The sequence below is a fragment of the Leuresthes tenuis genome, unplaced genomic scaffold, assembly GCF_036924035.1.
Source record: "Leuresthes tenuis unplaced genomic scaffold, fLeuTen1.0.hap1 SCAF_21, whole genome shotgun sequence".
In the NCBI taxonomy this organism is placed as follows: domain Eukaryota; kingdom Metazoa; phylum Chordata; class Actinopteri; order Atheriniformes; family Atherinopsidae; genus Leuresthes; species Leuresthes tenuis.
In genome coordinates, this window is record NW_027325375.1 from 29,360,475 (window position 1) to 29,380,173 (window position 19,699).

At 42.5% G+C, this 19,699-nt stretch overlaps 1 protein-coding gene across 2 annotated transcripts in view; it reads left to right on the forward strand.

Moving 5' to 3' along the window:
• Nucleotides 1-6,091: 6,091 nt before the first annotated feature.
• Nucleotides 6,092-19,699, forward strand: part of zbtb20 (zinc finger and BTB domain containing 20) — a 32,190-nt gene continuing 18,582 nt past the window's right edge. The window contains exons 1-2 of one of the 2 annotated variants that reach the window (XM_072375785.1): nt 6,092-6,335; nt 12,486-12,578. The gene's annotated coding sequence lies outside the window, so the exon portion shown is untranslated. The remainder of the gene's footprint in view (nt 6,336-12,485; nt 12,579-19,699) is intronic. The other variant, XM_072375784.1, reaches the window with a different exon arrangement.

Consider the following 19,699-nt stretch of genomic DNA (forward strand, 5'->3'; position numbering starts at 1 on the left):
AACGTAGTCGTTTACGTATGCATTTACGTATGGAGGCACATCTGCCAATTAGAGTGTGAGACCTTGACGACAATCATACAAAGAGAGACATCAATGAACTAGTGTGAATCAGCCATTGTTGGTTTGTAGTGTAAACTCTTCACCCGAGTTTCCACTACAAACGGTTGACCTCTGGAAGACTCCGTCCTGAGGCATCTTCCTTTGTTCACAAGCACCCTTATTTCCTCGCCACATGACTGGAACTAATGCAGTATATGTCATATAGGATATATATATGGTATAGCGTAGGAAATGCAATTAAAGCATAGTAAGGTATTTGTAACACAGGGTATATCATGAGATAAATGTTAAAAACCCTAACAGACAGCCTTGTGATAACTCCTTTATGTTAGCTCTATTGTCTTTCTAAAAGGGACTAGTAAGGCTTGTTAATGTCTGACATTACAAGAACATATCACTCAGATGTATGGAAATATGCTGCCCTTAGCCGCCCGCATCAGATTCAAGTCCCTGATGTTAGCTACAAAGAGCTTAATGGAACGGCTCCCATCTACTTGAATGCTCTTGCAAAGGCTTCTGTCCCAACTGGGTCCCTCCGTTGGTCCCAGGATTGTCGTCTAGCAGCTCCTACACCACGCCTAAGACAATCCAAACTCTGTTCATGTGTCGTCCCACGATGGTGGAATGACCTACCGAGCGCTACCAGAACAGGGGCGTCCCTGTCTATCTTCAAGAAGCTCCTGAAAACCCAGCTCTTCAGAGAGCATCTCCTATCCCAGCACTTACCTTGTACTTCCCTACCCCCTCTATCTCTGCACTTTATCTTTCTGCTCTTCCTTCTATGCCTGCACCCTATCTCTACTCTGTCACCTCTGACAGAGTCGGACTCCTGGGTTCCTTCTATGTAGCTTATTGTTAGCTTTATATATCTTGTTAAATCTTCATTTGTAAGTCGCTTTGGATAAAAGCGTCTGATAAATACAGAAACAGAAACATATGCAGAAATGCTGCATATACTGGTGCTATTTCATGTGATTTTGAAGTTGTGAGACTTGAGTCTGAGTAAATTATTGTGCTTTGGAGGTTGATAATACCAACCGAGCTTTACTTTTTTAACAAAAGCCGACTCCTGTAGTGAGGCCTGTGCCGTATCACATCACTTATTCTTCTATTTATATCCACAACTGTAAAATCTTGACAGTATTGCAGGTCAGTGCACAAACAACTCCTCGCTTTGCTGTCAGAAAAGTGCAAGACTGAAGCACGGGGAGAACTCCAGGCTGTGTTTTTAAGAGTTACCGGTTAGATAAACTATTCTTTATTTGGTGTTGTTTTTCTCTGAAATCCTTAAGTTCAAATGATCTGTGACTCCCGGAACAGTTGGCGCTTCTCTACAGAGCAGAACCTACAACATTCGGTCCACATCAAGTGCAGTTTTATGCTTTCGGAGCAGTCAACATGCAGTTCCAAGCAGCTCCAACACTGATTTTGTGTCTTTGATCATTTCTCATGAGTTTCTCGGTAACATGTAATACTAGTATTGTCAGTGACATACCTCATCGCCAACAAAGCAGAGATTATAAAGCTAATTACAAACATATCTGTCAGCAATCTGCCTCCAGCCAAGTTCCAGAGGTGTGTCGTTTTTAAAATGTTGCACGCTTTGGGCAGCTTGTAAGTCCCTTTAAGTGTTGTGTCCATTCATTTTTATCTCTCACAAAAACATCAAATGTCACAGGGGCAAAACAAAGATGTTGTCTTTGCTGTTTTTTGGGGTTTTTGTGGATGAAAACGTGTAAAAATGTTGAGGAAATAGCATAAAAGGTGTGATTTTTACAGACACTTGTATGTACAGAGCATGTAAATGAGGTGATAAAGTCACTGCAGGTGACGGCACTGTTGCTGTTAGAACAGGTCGCGCTTTATCAGACGTCACCATGAATAATAACCTAATCATCGTCAGAAATTCACCTTGAATCATCACACTGACTGAAACTTACAGTACTAAGGCGTGCCTCACCTTTTTGTGCATGAATAATTTGATCCCTCTCGATTTCCAAAGAGCTTCACTCAGCACATTCACCTGATTGTCCAGATAACACAGAAACTGGATGTTATACAGTAAGATTTCATGTTGAAGTGTTGGAGCCGGGTAGAAACTTTAAAAGAAACTGACACCTGATACCGCTGTTGTCGGTGCCATACTTCATGGCCGCATGCGAGTTATTTTAGGCCCAGTAATTGACAAATCAAGACCAAAGACACGGTTCCTAATGTTTGGGGAACCAGTTGCCACACATTTATTGAACACTGCAGGTGGGAAAAACGTCATGGTGAAGATGTTCTGTATTCCTGCACAGACTCATCTGGGGGGGATACATTGACACACATGTAAGTAAAGGCCTGTATATTGTTTCTTTGTGTTATTATTCCACATTACTTGCTAAAGTTTGTCTTGCTGAAATAAAACACGGCCCAAATTTATTTTTAAAGCTTGAAAACTGTGCGGTATCTTGAGGATATAACAGCTTTGAAACAATGAAAAAGAATCCTGAGATGAGAAAAAGACATTTGTACCACCTGGGCTTTAAGCAAAGCACGATTAGGAGCAGAAATAACATTTTAATTGCACTTGCTCTAATAGGTTTGCAGACAGTTAGTTGTCATGTTTCCCATAACGTCGTATCGAGAGACTGTCTGTTAAATTAATAACCTGTGGGCCATTCATTTTGTGGAATGTACTGAAATGGAAAAAGACACAAGGACAAGGCCTGCGAGTGCATTTGTAAAGTACTTTTATATCTTTTATATACAAGTACTGGGAATATTGATCTATTCTGCGCTGAGCACTGCATGGGGATAACTCACTTTGGTTGTTTTTAGCCCCAAATCCTACATCAGTTTTTAAATGGTCAAAGTGTAAGGTCCAACTATTAATAGATAGTCGATTCTTCTGTACAAGGAGCCAAGTTAACAAGGAAATTCTAAACTGTATAGAAAGACACAACAGAGAATATTTGCATATGACCAACAATCTGAGGCAAACCTTCTATTTGAATAGGGAAAGGCAGCATAAAAAACAAATAAATGACTAACAGAAGGAGATAAACGAATAATGTCCTGACAGATAAGTCTCAGTGCTGCCCTCTGTTGGTTACATTTAATGCTGAGTGGGACATTAACATGTCAATATAAGAATATATAAGAATATTCCTGTTTGAAAAGTGGCCATTAGCTGTGACAAAGACACGTCTGTCTGCATTATACCTTATTTTCAAATTGGGTAAAATATTAATCATGAATAAATATACAAAGTATTCCCTGAAATATTTTTTTTACGGCGGCCAGTTAAAAGAGAAAGCTGAGGTGAAATCAAAGCCAAATTTGACTGAAACATTTCTCTTCACACAGTGAACAATTTCACTGCTGTGGGTTTTTTTTCTGGTCATGCTGATGACTAAAGACAAGCAGGAGGAAGTCCACCTCAGTATTTCCCTCTGCTCCTGTCAGAATTCCCAGTCACCACATCCATTACGTCCACTCAAGGCAAAAGTTTCTGAATTGTACTCAAGCCGCGAAGTTAAAATGGAATTTTTAAAAATATATCTCACAGTATGTGCCACAACATTTAATTACCTTTAAGCTGAAATGTTGAGCTCAGATAAGCTTTTATTGAGAGTGAGCGTGGAGGGTTTTCAGTGCAGAGACGTTGTTGTGGGATGATTCAGCTTTAAAGATAAGACCTTGATTATCTGCTGCTCGTTCAACGCTCGGGTCGGTTCACTCTTGAACTTGCACAAACACGTCTCTAACTAGTCTCTGAAACCCCTTTTTTCACTGTGTAAAAATAGCAAATATTATCACTTTTATTTATATCTTTGTGCATTTTTTTTGTATGATCTGAACTCCTTCATAGCTGTGAAAATGACAACATGTAACACATTTCCAGGCTGTCCTTTCGGAAAACTTTGCCAAACAGAGGACACTTAGTTTTCTTTTGTTTTTTTATCTGTATTGAGTGTGTTGACAAGTTAATTATTGCTAAATATTATTTATGCTAGTACCAAGCTTCTCTGAATTTTACTCCATTATGTTCCACTTTGTTTCATTTGTCAGGAACATGAAAAGCAAGTAAAATGGGTGTGTAATCATAGTGCAGTTTATGATAAATTATTTTAAAATATTTGTAAATTTACATTAATTCACTGTATAATTAAACTACATATAGATGTAGTAATGAAGCAAGCTTTTGGGCATAATTATTGTGCTAAATCAGTGTTTTTGCACCAGTTAAAGAAATATTAACGCATAGAACTGCTTTGGTTTTTTTGGTACAGAATATTATCAGAAAGACACGTCTGGTAAAACATCCAAAGCACTTTGAGCCGGGACAGACACAAAATGTTCTGTACGGCGAATCCTCCCTGCACGTGCTGCCGGCTGAGCCTGCTAATCAAGCGACTCCTAAACGCTGTTCCGGGAACGTGAACACCACGCGGAACTGCACGCGGACAGTTCCTGACCGTGAAAAAACGCCATAATTCTGACTGTTATTTAACATGAGATGCGTTTCTGTGCACGCTGCGTGCCGTGGGGATGCAAACCGCCGCGTTAAGGCCGGCGGTGGCGTTCCTGGTTAATGTAGGTCAAAGCGGTGACGGAGGGGTGTCCTCCGTTGAACCCGCGGTATTAATCCTCATCTCAAGCCTGCAGATGGCGCGCACAGCAAACCGAGTGCCCCGGGTGCTCACCGCGGTGCTCACACAACAATATCCGTAGAGAGATGGCGATTGTCTGAAGCGACACCTCTGACTCCCCTTGTACAGCTGGAGGGCTGTGCATGAAAAGTTCAAGAGGGCAGCTTTTCCAGGGGGAGCTCCTTTTTTTCCCAGCAGCTCGGGGCCCGGTTGATCTCACCGGCTGATCGAGCGTCACTTTAGGTGGCCTCATTGTCAGTAAAAGAAGACGCACAGCTGCTTTCACTGAGATCCTCTCCATTGTTTACCACGCAGTAATAACACGTGGGTATTTCATTAAAAGTATTACAATCCACAACGTGTTTTTAAAAAAAATATATATTATTATTATTATCAGAACTACGGACGAGCGTGTGCGCACACACGCACACACCTGTCACTGTCTAGACAGGGAGGTGGTATTAAGGCGGTGGGCGCGCGCGCGCGGGGTGGAGGGAGGGGGGTGGGGGGGGATCCCACATGACCCATTACTGCTTTTTTTCCTCCACGGCCAGAATATATGTCAAGGCACTGGACAATGGCAACAAAAAAATCAACAACAACAAGAGAAAAAAAGCTACCAAATCTGATTGGCCAGCTGAACCGACACCATTTTTTCCCCAGCTCGCAAACTCGAGGTCAGCTCGGGACGTTAAAAAATAAATAAATGAGAAAATAGAAATGCGTAGAAAGTGGAAGACACGGCAGACAATCTAGCTTGTTGGTGTCGGAGATGATTGACGGCTCCGCTGACCAATGAGCGGCCGCGGCGCAGCTGGCTCGCTGTACTGGCAGAGGCGGCGTCCAATCAGAAGTTCAGACGCGTGATGGACACATAACTGACTATTCCCTTGTCCTTCTGATCCAAACAGAGGGCTAGATTTTGAGACTTCATTCACGTTTGTGAATGCTTGTGCTTTTGTACAGTAGGCGTTGAGCCCCACATATGAAAAAAAAAGGATAATTTGAATAAGAAGGGAGGGATTTATGAGGGGGGGGAATGAAATGCTCTCACCGAGCAGGTTTTAACCCGATCATCTACGTGCTTCGTGTCGTTTCGTACCCCGACTACCGCTTTAATAAAACGACTGTCTGTGTGAGGGCAGAAGCAAAGTTAAACAGTTTCAGACTGTAAACCCGCGCCACTATCAGCACAGCTACAACCACTACGTCTCCCACCACTTGCAGGGAGCCGTCATGGAGCCGGTTTCACGGACGCACTGAGCTCCCTGCGATTGGGGCACTATAATGTTGACGGCTCTCTGATCCAACCCAAGACAGTGCACTGTTCTTCCAATCGCAGCTTTAAGTGAAAAGGCGTGCCTGCCTGCCCCCCCACCCCACCCCCTCCAACACCACCACCCCTCAAAGTACTCGATGTATAGTTAAAAAATGGGAGGGCACACTTGAACCGAGCTGCTTTATGAAGGTAGGCTGCAGCGTGTGTTTATTGATGAGATGAAAAGAAGATGGAAGTGAGAAATGAAACAAAGTAAAGGAACATATTAAAAAAAGCAAACTAAACGCTCTTCGTCGGGGGAACACAGCGGGAGCCGTGGAAACGCTGTCGCCACTTTTTAAACGAGCTTCGAAGTGCAGGTAAGAAATTGAGAAAAAGTAGGAAAAGGGATGGGTCTTTACTACAGCTCCAACGCTATTATTTTAGGAGACAAATACAATGAATTTGCCCATATCACGGATTAAAACGCGATCGCCGACTTTAGGCAGAAATGCATGATTTGGCACAGACTTCCATGTAGTTGTGGCTGGCTTTATCAAGCAAATTACAAAGCCGTACATAATCGGAAACTTCATTTTTTTAAGAGGATCGCGGACGTCCAATAGCCTAAACGTGACGCCACCGTAAGAGATGTGATTAAACGAGTCGCTTGTGTTAGGGGACTCGGCTTTGGCTTCCAGGGGGTTTTGTTGTCCATTTATATTCGACCACAAAAACGCGTTGCTCTGGCGTGACGCAAGTTTCCCATCTGTCATTATTGTCACCGTAGCCCTTTACCTTCAGCCTTCCACTTTCGGATTTACCCCAGAGCCGGGCTGGGGGGACACTTGAGAACAATACTACTCTGCCTCAAAGTGTTTTCACAGGTCTGTTTCTCTCAATCAGCCAAAGCCTCAGCGATGCTCACATTTTACACGCTGCGAGCCCGGAACAACTGTGGCAGCCGACGTGCGCATTTGGCTTTTAGGTCAGTTATTTGAGTCAGAGGAAACGCGTTTCTTATGCTTCAGTTTCTGCGATAAGAACCAGGTCCACTGGGACTCAGGTTTGGATTTTAGTGCCATGTTTTTTCTTCTCCTCCCCGCACCCCCCCCCCCCCCCCCCCAAAAAAAAAAAAAAAACCTTCCAAAATGAATTATCACTTTAACAGTCGCAGTCCTGCTTTTTTTTAAATATATTTTGTACATTTTAAATCCTACCCTACAGCATGGTAAAATATTTGCGGGGCGATGCTGTTTTGGTAAAGGCTGGCCTAAATATGGAGCCACGCTCTGGTGTAATTAAAGTTGCACGAGACGCTGTCTCTGTGCCTTTTGAGACGTTTTGATGCAAAATATTCGCGGGCGACCCGCGATTCCCTTTTCCCGGGCTCCTCAAGGTGTTTCACCTCTTTTCTAAAGTTAAAATATTCCCCGCAGGTGACGTGTCTCCGCCGTGGAAATGCGTGGGGCAGCGACTTCCCAAAAAAAATCACCGAAAGGGTCATGGGGAGTTTACCCCGAGCGACATGTCAGTCTTGCTCTTCAGGGATCATTTTATCCGTGCTCCATCGAGCGCACGCGCATGTGTGTCAGAGAAAGGGTTCGGGGCTGAGAGCGTGAGTGCGTGCACGTGTGTGGCAAACAGATGTCGTCCCAGAGCGCACGGCTTTGTCAGATAAAGGGGGCAACACTGTATTGTTATTAGAAATGCGCCCGTGGCCCAAAGTTGCGCGCAGGTATGAAGCTTCGCCTCAACGCATCGGACATGTCAGAGGTTGGCACTGGTTCGGTCATTGTGGGTTTTTTTTTTTGTTTTTTCCTCTGCTGGCCGCGAGCACAGCGGGGAGGACGTGCACTTGTGTTATCTGTGTGTGTAGGTTTGGTTTTTTTTGTTGTTTTTTGTTGCCCGTAATTGCGCGTTCACCCATTTTTCGTTTCATTGCGATCACTTCCTCTCTCCGCCTTCATTCACAATATTCCTCCACAACGTAAACGGGTTGCAGCCCTATAGGCTTGCTCATGTAATTGGTAGCTGCTCTGGATCGTTAGTTTTCTGAATGGACACGAGGAGAAAACAGAGCTGAGGCAGCTGCACGGTGGAGCAGAAATGCAACCTTCAGCCTGGCGTGGTTGCATGTGTGTCCCGTGAATTGCAGCATATTGATTTGACAGTTTGCATGTGGGTGAGAAGTGAGATTAAAATGGATTTGTCTCCACCTGACTGGAAAAGAAACAGAAAAAATAGGCATTTTTAAAGTCGTTGCATTGCTCGGTGTCTTCAGGGGTAAATTATCTGTTGTGTGGTGGCTTGATGTCAGAAACTCAGCACAGAAGTGTACAGTAGCTGCTGAAGGAGAGTCAGCCATTATGTGTCTTGGGAGTGTTTGTAGTTGGAGTATCAGGTGCCCAGATCCATCTCATTTAAGCTGCTAATGAGTATTTCTATGTATATATTCCACTTGTGCATTAATATTCACATTGCTGGAGCCATCGCCATTTGCCCTTTTTCTGTGTCACGGCTAAAATCCACCCATGACTAATGAATATTTAAGAGTGCCACTGCAGAGCAAGGAAAGTCGTTCTTATATGAAGGAGAGCCGGCAGATAAACTGTGGAGCTACTCACATGAGGCAGGGGGTGGGGATGGGGTGATCAGTTAATCCACACTCGGCAATCAATCCCAATTTTCTTTTGGCTTCAGCATAATTCGCCCGTCACCAGCTTTCCACGTTCAACAATTTTTCATTGACCAGCAAACTGTCCTGATGCGTTGGCAGGAGTTCAGTTTGGAGGCGTCACACTCTCACAAATTTCTTACACCAGATTATTTGGGTTTACTCAAGTGAAAATGTGTGAAAATAACATTTTACAAATGCATAAAGTGCTTCTTTGGAAGGGACACACACATGAAACAACCCCCCCCCCTCCAAATGAAAATAAAAAATAAAAATCTTGTACTGAAGAGGCTTCATAGGCGTAAATTTGTGGTTGTTTTAAACACTCAGGCCATCTTCCTGCGGCTGCTGGGTCAAAACTCACCTTAGATAATTAAATTCACACACAAAAAAAAAGGCTAAATAAAAATAGGCCTGAGTGGGGGTGTTCCACCCTATAGTGGGAATACTGGGAGGCCATAATGGACATGAATGGAATTTAACAGCGTCCACCGAGTCCCACGGAGCTGTTAATTATGCAGGTTGAACATTTTATTTACGTGTCATTCAAATTCAGGAAGTCTGCATCCTGTTGCAAATTACAGCACGTGCCGGCAATATTATAATTAAATAATTTATCAAATAAAATTCCTTTCAGAAGAAGTTAAACTTGTGCTCTAATTCAGGTTTTTCAGCCGTGTTTTTTTTTCTTGCTCCCTTCTAACTGTCATATGACAAAAGATTTTCACTGGAATCCATTGTTGCACTTTGTCTTGCCCAGTTGAACATATTTGGCAGCCATTTTGGAAATGCAGTAGAGATCCATCGATATAACAAGCCACTTTGTGGATTGCATCCAGAATGTCACAGTGCTCGTAATCTGCTCGGCCCTTTTGTCTCAGGCACACTTTATCCTTTTTTTCTACTCCTCAAAAGGAGCAAAACTCATCTTTGATTTGATTGCCAGCTGAGACGGTTCTCAGGTGCACATGTTGAAGTTAACAAGTCTTGAATTTACTTTCTTAAATTACCTACAGAGCAGCCTTTAAGCCTTTAATAGACTTTGAGCTTAAAGATTTGGTTTTGTTTAGGCGGCGCACAGAAAGATTCTTCCTGGTGTTTATTGCATAGACTTGTTTTATGGCAGTTACAGCTTGAACCTATTCAGACCTGAGGCTTTGTTAAAGGAAGCATTCACATCCCTGCAGGGGGGGGGGGGAGGTTCTGGAAAGCTGCAGGTAAACTGTCTTCAACCACCTTTTGTTTGTTAGCCTTTAAAAAAAATCCACAAATAAGAATTAAAGCCGTGTGGACAGGTTAAACCTCTGGCAGCTTTATTTTTTTTAGGGTCCTGGGAATGATGACGCGTGTTTCAATGGGTTAATCCGGCATTTGGGTTCTCTGTTACCATGACAACCCAAAACAACTCAAGTCAGCGCATTAGGTTATAAGAAATTGTTGGTTGTCTTGTTCATGGTGAGTGTTTTAACCGGCTCTGCCTCGGTGGATTCTTAAAAATGTGAAATTATTGGCAGGCTAGCTACCTCCTGGATTATTGGCCTCGATTCCTCTACCCACAAACCACCTTTTTCCACACATAACACGCTTTTCTTGGTATTTTTAGATTTTTTTAAAAAGTGAAATAAAAAAAAATCTCACACTAACAAAACCAGTTGCGTGTGGATTCAGACGCTTTTGTAATTTCTCTGTATTATGCAACACAAAACCCTGTTTCAATGAGTTAGTGTGAAATCCCCTTCACACAAAGATAGAAGTTAGTGTGCTTTGCATAAGGGAAGGGAAATTGTGTATTTATTGATGTAGCCAAGCCCAGATAAAAAAAAACAACACAAAAAAAGGGAATAAAACTTCGGTTATTCTAATTAAACCAACCGATACTATCCACCCACGGTGCTTCAGGAGGACTTGTGTGATAGCTTTAATTCCACCGATTTTTATTTATTTTTTTGTCTTTTCAGTTCATTGAGAAAGAATTTTTTTGAAATATTCCTCATTTTTAATTAACTGGTCTATCGGATCTAAATTACTGGTCATGAAAAAAACAACAACAAATTGAATTTACAACCTTCAAACCCTCGGATCACGCTGAGAGTGGAAAACTGACAAAGTTTATGGCGTGCTTTTCACTTTTCAAAGGACTTTTGTTTTGGAACCTTCTCTCCCTGCAAGTATCACAGGAATGCGTAATGAAAGCACACATTGAGAGTGAATAAGTATTTGTGAAAGTGCCAGGCGGTTGTCAGGAAGCTTTTGTTCGGTTATAAAACCTTATGGAGTCTTATGAAACACTGTTACTATCATTAGTTCTCACATAGCTTGATGGTAACTACAGAACCTCTTTCAGATGTTTCCAAAATAAAGAAAATTTAACATCCTCCATGCCCCAGTTGATCTGTTTTTGATATTTTCCACCCTGTTGGACTCTGGCGTTGTGTCGTTATCGTGCACGTTTAACACATTTCATCATCCCCAACATGTGCTGCGCCTTCTGACATGAAACTTTCAGCTGTCACTTCATGTTGGGACATTTATGCCCCCGTTGTCTGATAAAACTCACTCACGGTGGAGCAGTGGGAGTGAAAATGTGTTTTCATCATATGCGATGAAATTGCTAACAGACTTGAATTGATTTGTGCTTCTTTTTTATCTGTAGTGCTGCTTTCATTAGCATTCAGGTCATGTAACGACTTGACCAGAAGATGCCTCACAAGCCCAGACATTTCTTATTTCTTTTATTTTTCTATTTCAAAACTAGTTCTTTTTCATCCTATTTTTGCATGACACAAGCATTTAAGCCTGTATTTTCCCCTCTTTAAACACACATGCGGTCCTGGGTATTCAGCTGATGTGAAAAATGTATTCTGGATTCTAATAGCAAAGTTGTATGTTTGCCAAGGTGCATGTGTGTCCTCAGTTAACCCTGCTGCCCATATGGTTTTCTACAATCAGGGTGAGATCATTGCCTAGTTGAAGGGGGAAAGTCAAGGGAAAGTAAAGACAGAACTGAGTGATTAGAAAAGAATCGGAATACTTAGTGAGTTTTTAAGCTGTCATACAGACAAAAAGTGCTGTAAATACTCCACCTCCGTCTTGGCATCAGAGGCTATGACAGTAAACAGAAGTCCCAGCAGCCAAAAAGTTTAGATCGTCCCTCTGAGTGTGGATACGTGCACGCCGTGCCACGGGGTCATTTATTTACACAGCATTATTTGTGTTGCAGCTGAAAAAATGAAGAACATGACAGGAGTTTCTGTTGTTTAAAGCCCTGAAATGTAATAAAACCGCATTTCAGAATCAGGAAAGCTGAGACTTATTTTATTGAGAAAGATATAAAAAAATAAGCTTTTTTGGTTGTGATTTATGGCAGTTGGCCCAGGTGATGGAGGAAATGCATTCCTAATCAAAAACCAAACTAATGCCAAGGCAGACGCTGAGCTTTTTTCAAACCTGCTGGGCTTGTTTCACAATAGCTTTGACATTTATAGGTAATTACGGAAAAAGAAACACTGTGATCGTCGGAGTGGCTCTCACGTCACCTGCATTGCATTTTCAGCCCATGTGTGGACCTCTGAGCCATGTTTAGGTGCTTGTTACACCGGTATTATAGCTGTCAGTTGTGGCTGAGGTAACACGCTGTTTTTTCACGCTGAAGAACTCTGAGTAAAGTGTGGCAGCTGCTATGTAAACTGACATTAAGCTTAGTCTTCTTTTATCATTTCTATGAATAGGTTAATGAATGGATCTTGGACAAAATGTCCTTTACAGCCTTTGACTGTAGTGGGCTTTGCTGCTGGCTTGTGTCTCATCATTCATTTATTCACTCAGTATTTTTTCTTTTTCTGCTTCTTTTCAGGTTCAGTCCAGCGTATCCCAACATGCATTTAGTGGAAGGCAGGTCACTGGGCTAACGCACACAAAAAGAAAGCAAGAAAAAAGTGTCACAGAGGTAACAGGAACTGGCTTTGCAGCGTATACTAATAATGTTGGTTTACTTAGCGTTAATCCCGCTTCAAAGTTGAGATGACTGAAAAATCTAAGTCAAAATAAAGCATAAACCCATCTAAGCCTTTCCACCTAACTATGACAGTATGAATGATTTAGAAGTATCATATTTGTGGTATGACCTGCTGAAAATACTCACAGCCATGTGGCGTGATTTTTATAGTAATGTTAGCAGAAACAGCTGATCGGCTTAGGTTACACTCCAGGGTTTATGAGCTATAGATTGTTACCATAGAAGATGATGATTCTGCTCCATTCAACAGACCGCACTGACCAACAATTCATGGGCATTACCAAGGCCAAAGGGCCAGTTGGTTAGAATAAACAGCGCTGGTGGGTGGTTATATTATCTCGCCACTTTGTGAGGTGACTGTCTCCGTCCACAGAACAGATCAGAACCTAAACAGCAACATGTTCAGATAGCAGCAGGACGTGTACTGATGGTGAACGGACAGGCATATCTTGCATTGCCGGTGGTGACGTAGAGAAAGAAGCAGTTGGTACAGTGCGCCACAAGGACGGATGATTGTTTCTATGCGTGCATTTAATAAGAAGTAATAGAACGAGTTGAAGCACACCACGATGAGCCCAACATTGTTTTCTCTGGCGTCACCAGCGCTGTGCCTGGTTATTAATTATAGCCGGTTAAAGCAGGCAGAAGAATCCATCCCAGCAAAACAAATATGAACACAATGCTACACAATAAACCAAAAACAAATGCCCCGAATAAAAAAAGGCCTTAACCGTAGTCTGTATTAAGGAAATATTTGCTGAAGATTGTGACCTTCAGGTTAACAGCTTTGATGGAAGTGTTACACACACACTCACCGTGAACAATGACTCTGTGTATATACAGTAAATGTGACTCATGTGAAGCTCCTCGGCAGCGTTTTTTCCTACTTTTGAGACTCTACCTTGGCTTGCTTTTTGTCATTCGTTTTCTCCAAGGTGTATTTATTGACTGACACTGTGTCTTAACACTGAGAGTTACTGTGCACATCAGAAAAGCCCAGCGAGAAGTGACTCACTCTTTAAATGAATTACCCTATTGTCCTCATTAAAACCAGATTTTCATGGCACTTACTTATCTGCATATTCAGAGTGCGACACGGATATTTCTCTCAGCTCAGTTTTCCAAATGATCCATCCAGCGACACTTTTGGCTTTGCCTTCACAACAGTAAGATTGACACAAAAAGGGCAGAAATCTTTTCTGGCCTTTCTCTCCTTTCTTGTGAAACTCAGTAGTTTTCTTGCCTAAGTTTGTCTTGCAACACAGTATTGTATGGATAAAGTTTCCCAATGTGGTTAGATTGCCCCGCCTTGTTGGATTAGCAGAAAACCTCACCTTTGTGCCAACTTTTGTGTAATTCATTAGATTTAACTCATATTACTCAGTGGATCAGCAGGCTGGATCATACGGACCAGCACTTGGTGATAGTGTGTATAGGGAGCTCTTGCCCTCGACTGTGTTTCAGTGCGTCAGCATTACATTTTTAGATGGGTCGTATGTCAAATGAGCTGCGGAGACATATATAATCTGTATTTACTACACAACAGCCTGCCATACTATAAATACACTGAAACAGCGCTCGCATCTATAGGGCTCAAAATGAACAGTGCTGGTACAAAATCCTCCAGATTTAATAAACTTACTCACATATTGAGGAATATCTGCACTTGCAATGACCCATTTTATCTGTGCCGGCTGGAATTTGTATAGTTGTAACAGTAGCTACAGGCTGGAGAAATGTGTTACATCAGAAAACCTTCTTTTCAGTGTCCTTTCTCACTGTTTCCTTAGTGTTTCTCGCATTCAGCCAATGAACAGTTCTGCTGCACGTCATTTTTGCAGCTTGAGGAATGCCTTTCAGTGGCAAACATTGAGGCTGACAAACTCTTTAAGGGAGGCCAGATTGCTGAACCTGCAGGGCTCGGCTGAACTGCTTAAAGCGCCCTTGTGCATTTGTGAGAGTTCAGCTACGTGCCAGCAGCTGCACGAGGATCCACCGGCTCGTGCGCCCTCGTGCAGCTGCTGGTGAAACACATGGTCCAGAACCACTGGGTCTGCTCACCATTACATTCCCACAGGTTGGGCCGTAAACCCGGCGTTCGAGGCTCATTTGCTGTGCTGATTTTACACGTGCACAGAGCATTTCACAGAGTGCGATGTGTATTAATGTTTTAAAACAGTCTTAACTTATCTTCGATACGGCTGTTTGACCACATGTGTGAGACAGAGATAAGTACAGAACCGTGTCTCTTTTAACCCTGTGTGTCTACAAGAGTTTTTTAGTTTCCTGAGCTGAGAATAAACATGCAAAAGTGTGGCTTCATTCTGTTTATGCTCCTCAGTGACCGATACATACACTTTACCTGCTGTTCTCTACAGAGTGAGATGAGCATGCTTATTGCCAAAGGCTCCTCACAATTTATTCTTTTAAATCAGCACAAAGTGCCTTTTCTGCTGGTTTATCTCTCAAGGACAGAAAACTGGGCGACACTGTTTTCTTTGGAGTGCAGAAAGGTGCTACAGCGTTTCTATACCGTGCGCTTTGCCTGTTGAGATCTTGTTTACATACTATGTTGTTCATTCATTGATTCAAGCGTTTTTCATCAAGCTGAATGTATCAGCCACTCAGTGCAGTAATAGCTAGTTATGGACAGAGAACGTGTCCTATGTGAGCATCTGTGTAGGTTCATGAAGATCTCTTAATGGCCTGTCAGGTCCTATTTTGGAGGGGCAAAATGTCCTTGACTTGTGTAGTAGTTGTAAAGAGGCAGTTGCTGCGGACTCTTGTGTCTAAATGATAACTCTTGAATTAAGCATTATCTGCTTCGGGGGTTGAGGTGTTTTTCAGACTATCATATGAGTAGTCAGATGGTTCCTTTTTGGTCAAATGCTCATTAACAAAAGCTGAGCCATTTGCCAATTCAAAGTTATTTTTCAAAAGCTTCAGTTCTACCACCAAAGTGACGCACAGCCTTTAATTTAGATGGCCATACGCCAGCCGTGGCTGTTTGTTTCTTCCCTGTTATGCTGCTGGCTGGAGGAAACTTCATTAAATACATAATGGAAATCTTTACCGATAGCACTAATTCCTGAGTGTTTGTGTGGACTTTGCCTGAAAAAAAGTATATTAGAAGTAGATTATCCTCCCATCTGTAAAAGCACAATGGATCTGCTATGGATAACGGGTGGTGGGGGGGTGCCTTCCTGCCAGAAATGATGAAGTTGAACAAGCTGTCCTGTCAAAAAAATACTTTAACTGCCCCCAACTTGCGTAATGGTATTGCAGTGTTTATTGTTATTTGTGTGCTGGAGGAATTTATTTGAAAGCCGCACATCCTGTCACATTGAGTGGCTTTCTTCTGGACTGGATGTCTTAGCAAATTAATCTGCTGTGCTATTTGAGACATTTTATCGGGAGTGGAACTAATGGTGAACAGTCAGATTAAATTTGGGGTGCTATAAGGAGTTAACAGATGTTCCAGTGATGCACAGAAACGCATAAAGCACTTATTCAAGCAAACCCAGCTGAGCGGGGGTCATAACATTTCTCTGGTGTAATTACTTCACGACGCTTTGACCAAATAGGAGGGGAGCATTCGTAATAGGAAAAAGTGTTTTAGTGAATCAGTAAATTCAATTTGATTGTGTTTGCATGATTTTTACTTTACTGCTCCCGGGTTCTTTATCGGTAAAGCGCCGGTTCAAAGGTCAGAGATATGTCACATGTAACGGTCGCCAGGGCAACGACGTATGCATCAAAATAATTTCACCCATGTTATCATTACAGTTGCCTTTACATATAGAGACAGTTGAAAGCGTGCACCCTGACAAGGAAAAGCACAAATGAAAAGATGTTGCGTGAAAATCTTGGCTGTCCCCGTCAGCAGCCTACGTTACGTGCGTGTCGATGGTTTTCAGTGGCTGCCGCAAAGGCAAATCAATTAAATCCTGAGACCGTGATGTGTTTTCTGCCAGTTTTCCTGTACTGTAGTTAGATGCATTACTTGCGTGTTAAGTGCTTCGCTGCATTGTAGAGAAACACTCAAAGGTAATAAGAGACATGCTGCTCTGAATTACTTCGATTTAATCAGCAATCACAACTGTGTTGGTCAGAGACTGATCATTTTTTTACTGTGTCGATGGAAGAAGCCATGAGACAGCGATAGTTGACATTTAATTTGATTTTTTTTCCTCAGAAAAGTTATTAATGAGGAGCTGTGTGTGTACGTACTGTGTTGTGAGAAGATTGAAGGGAACAAAGTGTAATTTATCACACACACCCTCAGTTATCTCTTGTCAGATCTGCACTTCATCACTTGATTATTGCTGAAATTATCCCCATGTCCTCTGTTCATATTTATATTGTGAACTGAATTACATTAGACCGCATACTATCAAAGCAGGATTTCTGCTGTTTACATGCTAATGCACTTGGGCAGAACGGATGACGGAAATTAATTATTGTAATTTGGACAGTGATCGTTAAGCAGCTGAGATTTCAAACAAACTTTCTGCTAATAAGGCGCAACACAATAAAGCACTGTTGATATGTGCAAATCTGCGTCAGATTCATCAAAAGGCTGCATGCACAAGCATGGACATGAGCTTTTCATAATGCCCTGTGGCCCTTTTGTCTCCGGATTTAAATGTACCAGGGGCCTTGGATGTATGCTTGTAGTGTGTGTTTTAAGCATTATTTGCATATTCAAGATGTACATTATTCACATGGCTGATGCTGCTCCTTTCATAACCGTGCCTCTTGTGTCTGTTCTCAACCCCATCCCCCATCCTCACCATTTTAACCCCCCCACCCCCCACCCCTCTTGATTAACTAATGTCCAATTCGATGCTGTGTATTTCAGCAGCTTGTCACCTAATGCAGGCAGCTGATTAACCTGGAGTCTGGCTGGCGAAGTTGCAGCCTTCATCTCCCTGTCTTAATTTCTCTCTCTTTTTTTAACCCACTCCACCCTCCACCCCCCCACCTCTTCTCCTTCATCCTCCACCCCTCCTTGGTCTTTTGTTGTGGCGGCAGCAGCGAGGCATGCATTGCATTGGCGGTCTGAAGCATTGTGTCTGATTTCCAGCAGACAAACTGACCTCTGGGGATTTATTGACAGTAAACTCCACAGAGGCAGACACAGAGCTGGGAGCAGAGATGCAGCGAGAGAGGCGTGGGGTGGGGGGCGCTCGGGAAGGTTTGTAAGGAGGGAGGAGGGGTGCGCAGACGGACAGATGGATGTATGGAGGAAAAGACGGAGAGAGTCTCAACGTGATGAAACAGGAAACAGGTAGACAGAGAAATAAAATCAATATGGCGGGAGGCACACACATGGAATTTAGTTTGATATAGAAATTAATTTTTTTCTTGGAGTATTAGCAAGTGAAAGAAAATGGCCGCCTCCTACGAGGATCTAATTAATTTTGAAGGATCATCAGCCCCTTTAGTCCAAGGCAGGGTACAGGAGGGAGGGAGGGAGGGAGACAGACCCCTGGGCTGATTAGAATTCACTGCAGGTAGGCGCTGGCTGCTGCTCACCCACTGTGTCACGGCTAAAATGGAATCACTGTTGTGAGTGGCAGTCTGGGCAACGGAAGCCTGCTTCCTTTGGCCTGCTCCTTTGTTGCTAGCATTCACCTCACTTTACCCCACAGGCAGGTGGATTTACATGTCTGGTTGGGAGAGGGAAGCCGTGGAGGGAGCATATACACATGTTGGCATTGTCTAAAAGTAGACACGAAAACGGCCCATGGCAACAGATACAGTTGCATTTCTAAGCTAACCCCTGCTGAAAGAGAAAAAAGGTCAAATATCTGCCATCGTAATGGAATCAAACCCGAGTGTGTGGAGTCTGATAAAGCAGAAGACTTTGAAATACGGCGTGCTCTTTATTTTGATGAGGTCGTTTGAGAATTATTCCCTACTCGGGGTGAAGTGAAGGGAAAGGTTACACCTATAGCTGGAGATGTTATTGGTTGGATACAGGATCCAGGCTAATGTCTGCCTATGGGTTCAGACCTTAATTGAAACCAGTATTAGATGGCCCATATGAGTTATTCTGGTTGATTAGGTTATTTTTAAGTTTATTGCTTCGAAAAGAGAAGGGGGTTAATGTTTAATTTTAATGTGAGGGTTAAGGGACTTTGCTCAGAAATTAATTTTTATGTTGACCATGACAGTGTGTGTGTGTGTGTGAGATCGTGTGCTGTCACACACTCATTCGTCTCAGTGTTGAGCGATCACTCTCTGCTTCTAAACATGCCATTACTTGTCCATATCTAATGATGAAATATGTTCGATGACATCTCAGTCGCTGCAGTACCTCTCAAACTGGGGCCTGTGAACCCAAAGAAGTATGAACACAGCTGCGTGATTTATAACACCTTAACTCCGCTCTTTTTCCGAGACGTTGTGCTCCCCGGCTCTAGAAAACAGATAAAATCGTAAACTTTGATCGTGGACGGTGTATCTGTTACCTTCGGATGAGGGTGCACACAGAGAAAGATCCTGTGGTGAAAATCCAGAGGTCACTCGTTTAAAATCTCACAGTTTGCATCTGTGGATTTTACGTTCGTGTCTCTTCAGAAGTTCTTGAGAGCGGTAAAAAAAAATCATTTGTGTCAACACTAATATGCAGGTCTGGTCAGATCCAAGCCCTGTTCTGGTTATTCAGCGGCGCTGCCTGGTTACTGGCATTTTACAGAAAGCACTTGATGTTCGTCTTGTAGCAAAAGGAGCTGATACTAAATGTCTTTTACTGAATTTACAAAAAAAAAAAGCTGAAAGTATTTAAGAGAAGTCAGGTCAAACGTGGAATTATGTTTGAAATTCATAATAACGACGAACATGTGGCATAATTTCCAGATACTTCTAAAGGCTTCAGTGCTGCTTGACAGTATTCTTAACAATGTGGGACTAATAAAGGGGGATGTTTTTAAAAAAAAGGCTTTTTTCCAGCTTGCCTGACCCTAAATGATACCATGAGTGTGTGACTGAAATGTGGTTCATTTTACATTATATTTGTTGGCAGTTTGTAAGTCAGACATTTAAAT